This window comes from Phaethon lepturus, unplaced genomic scaffold (assembly GCF_000687285.1).
Source record: "Phaethon lepturus isolate BGI_N335 unplaced genomic scaffold, ASM68728v1 scaffold45063, whole genome shotgun sequence".
Classification (NCBI taxonomy): Eukaryota; Metazoa; Chordata; class Aves; order Phaethontiformes; family Phaethontidae; genus Phaethon; species Phaethon lepturus.
In genome coordinates, this window is record NW_010527821.1 from 4,731 (window position 1) to 10,702 (window position 5,972).

Consider the following 5,972-nt stretch of genomic DNA (forward strand, 5'->3'; position numbering starts at 1 on the left):
GCTGCCATCACTGTGGTTTATACTCTGTGTAATAGCCTCTGGCTTCCAGCCTCTGTGGAAACAAAGCCTTTTGCTGTGACAAGCCACAATCTCGGGCTCAGCACTGATGGCTGTAGGCGATTCGCGGGCAGAGATTATAGGGAGGGTGCACCAACAGTAACTCTCAGAATGGAGCATTGCTGAGGTTGGCAGACCTGTGTGGTTTCTCCCCTAAGTGGTAATTTACGTTTCATTGCTGTTGAAGGTGCACATGTGGAGGGTGATGGCAGCCTTGGAGCCCCTCCCCTGCTGAGGAGTTCACGTACAGGGTAACCCATGGGAGCTGAGGTCCCGGGGAGAGCACGGGGGAACTAATAGATATTGCAGAGGCCAGTGCATATGTATTTCAGATATTAATATTTATTTTTAGTGGTGGATGAAGAGCAGGCGAAGGGGAGTCAGTTGTATGCAGCGTGTGACAGAAGCGGCAAAACCACCACAGTGGCTGTATTGAGCCATCTGCCTCGCTCAGCTCTGTGCCAAGGACTGCTGAGGCTCGTACTCATACCAGGAGGCCTTTCCCAGTGATTACAGAATTTAAATGGTGGTAAATGGTAAAATGAGGCTGGGGAAGTCCCAGTACCCTGCAGGAGCTCCATGGGCTGGGCTGAGCTCTAGAGATAACCAGAGCATACAGTTCTGTGGATGGTGTGGGGCACGTGCTTGTGGCCTGCAGATCAGGTTGTGCCAGGAGAGGCTGCAGGCTCCAAGTGAACTAAAGCCAGGAAAAACAAAGAAATGAGAACATAATGTCTCAACAGGTGGAAATTTTCCTGCCATGTTTTATCATGTGAAATCAAACATGCTGGAAAGCCAACTGCTATGGGATTTATTGTCTCGGAGTTACCAGTTCAAGTTTATGCTGGTGCCAGACCCCATTAACTTTCATTTGAGTTTGCAAACATCCTCTTATGTGTGTCAAACTGAGGTGGCAAGTACAAACCATTGGAGTAATTGTTAAGGTCAAGTATGCACAGAGAAAGATGGCTGTCTGCCAGACAGTTGAATTTGGCTTCTGCATTCCAGCTGCTATAGATAAGCACGTCTGTGACTGGGATGCATTTTAGAAGCTATCTTTGTTGAACATGCTCTTACCCTTCCTTCCTTTTAACCGCTGGGGGTTTTAACTACCGAATGACTGGTTCAGATCAAGAATGCACGTCTGGGCTGGTGAATAGTCCAGGTGATGCTTGGAAAGCGGTTAAGAAACGACTTAAGTCTTATCTGTGGGAAGGACATGCTTGCCTTTATTTTGTAAAGAGCCCGGTTCAGAAATTTAATTCAATGGAACATTCAGTAGAGTATTTTGTGGGCAGCCTTCCAAGGTCTTGTCGTTATTTGCAGTCCCTTTGTAAAAGTTATTTTCCTGGCTCATTTGACTCTCTGCTGTCCAAGTGTTTGAGGTGTTTCTGGTGTCTACCGGCAGGCACTTCTCAGGTTGAAAGTGGATTTAGGTTATATGTGTGTGCTTACTAGGTTGTTTTGACTGTGGTTATTAGCCACGCTGAGCTTCGTGAACAGCTTTTAGTGGCATCAAATTCAGAGCAATTAAAATGAGTGTTGAAACAGTGGGTGCTCATGGCATCACTGTGGTGGCCTCTGTTTCCTGGGCATGGCAGAAGGCGGTTGCACAGTGTGAACTCTGGTAGAAGTTTTCAGCCATGTCTTTCTGGGATATGCACAATTAGCTGCCCTTATGTGTTTGTATTTTCACAAAATTCTTATTGCAAAGCTTTTCTTTCTTCCCGAGAAAAGTATCGTTTTGATGGTTTGAGGGTCTGCTGCCTCTTTTCACATCTAACGTGAACTGCTGGGCAGTGCCGTGGTGGTGCAGCTCTTGGGAGGACTCTCTTCTCCTCTTTGAGAGCTGCTCTGGGCTGTGTGATGCAGCTGCTGGAGTTGGAGGCTCAAACCTCACCTCCTCTGAGTTTTAATGACTGCAGACTAATGGACCAAAACGTTCCTCTGCCTGTTTGGTGCTGCTGCTGGTGCTCACCCGGTTTCATGCTATGAGACAGTCAGTTCTGTATGCAGACTAAGCAACTTGTGCCACGTATTTAATCACATTTCTAGCTTGCTTTGTGCCACCTGCTCTCTGTTGAGCAGACAGGACCATTTCTCTGCTTTGACTTAGCTGCAGGTCTGTCATCTCCTAATGTCTGCTCCAGTCAGAGCTTGAATTGGAGAGCTTTCTGCATAGTGCAGTTTGAAAATAGAGTCCTTACTGGCTAGCCTGGAAGGCTTTTCCTCACATGTCGTGTATTTATGGTATCTGGATCCCTGGGCTTGACTCTGGAGAGCTGCATTCTCCTGCTTGCCTGCCTGGTGTGGAGCTTGGCAGGAAGCAGAGGCATGCTTATCAGAGTGAACTCTGCAGCGCTTGCCCTGTAAGAGGTCTGGGATCCTTGCCTGAAGTGTAGTCCTGATGCTCAAGGAGTGGGACAGAGCAGGGGAGAGGTTTTTCTGAGCATTTTTGTGACCAACTGCCAGTCAGGGACTGACTTGCTGTAACTGTAAGCTGCTCACTTTCGCTTGCTTTCTTCACTGGTAAAATAGGTATGATGCTTCACTGGGAGGCTGAAGCTTTACGCAGTGTGGACTAGGAGACACCCTGTTATTAAAAAGTGCTGGAATAAACCCAGCAAGTTATCTCAGATATTACCCAAACAGACAGGTAGAGTAGAAGCAGTGTAATCTGACAGTCTACTGCCTTGGGTGTGCTTTTTCCACTCTGCTCTTGAGTGTAGTGCTCTGCTAATGGTAGGCTGTGCACAGGTCTCTCTTTACACCTCCAGGTCTTATGCATAGCCAGGAGAGGCTGTGTAGGTGGTATATAGAAAAAAATACATAATTCACTATGCTGTAAAAATAACTGTCCTGCTCTGCAACGGAGCCATGTGAAGGCCAAATATGTGCAGCAGATACAAACCAAGTTTTCTAGCATGCAATGGACTACTTCTTGAAGAGGCAGTTTTACTGAAATTGATGTAGCAAGCTCTAATTTAGTCCGTTGCTGCTCTATTATGGGTGAGCATCTGTCCTAAATTTGTTTGGATGGCAGATGAAGCACTAAATATGCTTCATAATGGCTCTGGTTTATGTATGCATGTTTTCAAGTGCATTAGCATCCTGCTATGAACAGATGGTTATAGACTGGCAAATTGTTTCACTCTGCATGGTGTTTACTGGTGAGAGAGCAGCCGTTGTGGATTACTTTTCTGAGCCTGGTAACAGGAGCTGTATAAAACTGAGTACGTATCAGGTTTGCAGGCCTTGTTCCTCTAACCTCTTGAACTGAGTTTGAGAGTTTTAAAGTCCTCACTTTTTGGCCCCTTGTGCGGGAAGAAAAGTTTCTTTCCTGTTTTGATCCTAGCCCGTGCACAAGCTGCAATGCTCTCCTTCTGGCAGTAAGCGACATTTGATTTGTTACAATAAAAGCTTCATGTTCCCTTAGCAGCAGGCTCCCAGAAGAATTGAGAGGAACTGGGGCGTCTTTGATCTGGTACCATCCCGCACATCTTCCCAGGGGTCTGTTCTAAATCCTACTTTATGCTGTCAGTCCATCTCTGTGTTACCCGAGTGTGGTGGGCTATTGAATTCAGAGCAGCGGTCCCTGACCTTTTGGAACAGTGAATGCCCACAGCAGTCACATTTATTACAAGACTCCTCTGCTTGGTAAAGTGCTGCTGATAGCTTTTCCTGGCCATGCATTAACGCAGCCTCTGCAAATGCCAGGTAGTGCATTTGCATCGTGGTATTGATCCATTCTGGCAAGTTAATTGGCCAGCACCACGGAGGGTCCCTCGCTCGTGAATGGTTAGGAAACTGCTCAGACATAGCAAGCGAAGTTTATTAGCATAGCACTAATGTAGCACTTTGGTGGGCAAAGCAAAGGATGGGAGTACAAAGCATGCGTTTCTTATAGGCTTACCTGCTGGGGTCCTGCAGGCTGGTGCCATGACACGTGCCACAGGCTGTCCTCTGCTTTCCTTCCTCCTGAAGTTTGCATCTGCCTCCTGCAGGGCAAATGTATAGTTGTTCCATGAGAGGTGGGCTTCTGAGAGCCAGTTTGACGACTTCAACTGATTCGGAAGAGACCCATTGTCTGGGCCCCTGTGTCCAGCTGGCACCCATGGGACTCGTTCAGCTGGGGTGTGGAGGTCGCTGGGCTGAGTGGTCCCAGGTGCTGCTGTGCAGGTTGGGATGGAGCCATCTGGGCAGTGGTGGCTAAGGCTGTGGCATGCCAGTCTGTCTGGATTGTAACTAAATAAGGTTGTGTAACCCAGAAGGTATCATCAGTATGCATAAAACTTAGTGTGGTGTGTTTTCCATCCGGACACAACTGCCTGTTCTGCTGCTGTTGGTGGTGGGAACAATCCTCTCATGTGGCTGTGACATCTGGCTACAGTCATGTGGTGGGATTTGTCAGGGTGACTCTGAAACCTGTTTCACAGACTTGTGGTAGTTTTGGAATGTCCTTTTTGCTATTGAAGACTCTTGTGAATGTTTAGAGCGCTGAACGTTTGCAGTCTTCAGCAGCATGCTGAAGTCTGAGCTCCAGATCATGAGTGTTGATACCCGTGGACCTGAAGTCCTGCTGGTATGTGATTCATTCCTGTTTGAGAAAGAGGTTTGCTTGCTGAGGGTTGAATGTAAACTTCAGCAAATGGGGTCAGGACACTTGCTGGAACAAGGTGACCTTGATTTGTAGCAGTGCCTGTGGTTTCTCTGAAGGGCAAGAATAGCAAGATGAGCTTAATACTGGGGAGCAATTCTGTGTATTCGTGCTCACGGAGGCTTGGCTGGTTTAACACTAAGCTAGGAAGCTGTCCCCAGGTGCTGCAACATCCTTAAATTGATTGAGACTGCTACCTTAAGGAGGAATGTGGGAGGAGGCTGGTGACATGGCTGCAGGGCTCGGGGAAAAGAGCAAGCTTCCCAGATGGACCAGTCTGTGTCCTGTCCTCCTCTTGCAGGACCTGGCCATTGTAGGCTCACAGGAATCCTCAGCAGTGAGGGAGGCATCACTGCCCTCCCAAGTCAAGAAGAGAGTTTCCTGAAGGTGACTTGCTGCAATTCACTGCCTGCTGTCACTATGTCAGACATTGTCAGACTTTCTGCTAGGGCTGCTCTAAATATCAAATAAATGGAGACCTTCAGATAAGGAGTTGGAGGGAAAGCGCAGCCTGAGGAACTAGAGAAGGGGGAAGCATTGCCCTTGTCTTGTCTAGAGTGTTGCTAAGATTTTTTTTTTTTTTTGAGAATATCTGTGTGGTCCTTGAAACTTTTGAAATGCAGATTTGAGCTGCCACCTCCCAGGTTGATAGTCTGGTATGTTCTTTTGTATCAGAGGCCTGAAGCTCATTTTTGGTAGAGTAACGTCTCTTGCAGGAAAGTCTCACAAATCTAAAGGTGGCTTGGAGCGCATAGGACTCTGCAGCGGTAACGTTCAAACTCCGGTGTGCCTGCTCTGGCATCCAGGATTTGTAGTGTCTCAAAAATGTCTTCACAGTGAAATGAACCCATATGAATTTCCACGTGCTGTGCTGCTAAGTTTAGCTGACAGAGCGGTGAGACCGAAGGGACTGTCATCTCTGAACTGTCTGTGGCTGATTTGAATGGCCCAGTGTGCTGGTTGCTGGGAGAGACAGAGCTCAGTCTCCCCCAGCACAGGCTTTCACTGTGATCTGATCTGACTTTTCTCCTTAGGTTGTTGACCTGGATTTAGGGTGGCATCATGGTAAGATGCCGTGGGGGGCTGGAGGACAAGGAAAACTCTGCATCCTGTGGAGAGATGTCTGTACCTTGCTCTTAGGATGTGTCTCTGCCTCATTTTCTCAGGTGGGATGCAGGATTACAACTATGTGTGGGCCAACTGCTTTGAGATCACGTTGGAGCTGTCCTGCTGCAAATACCCCCCGACCTCTGAGCTT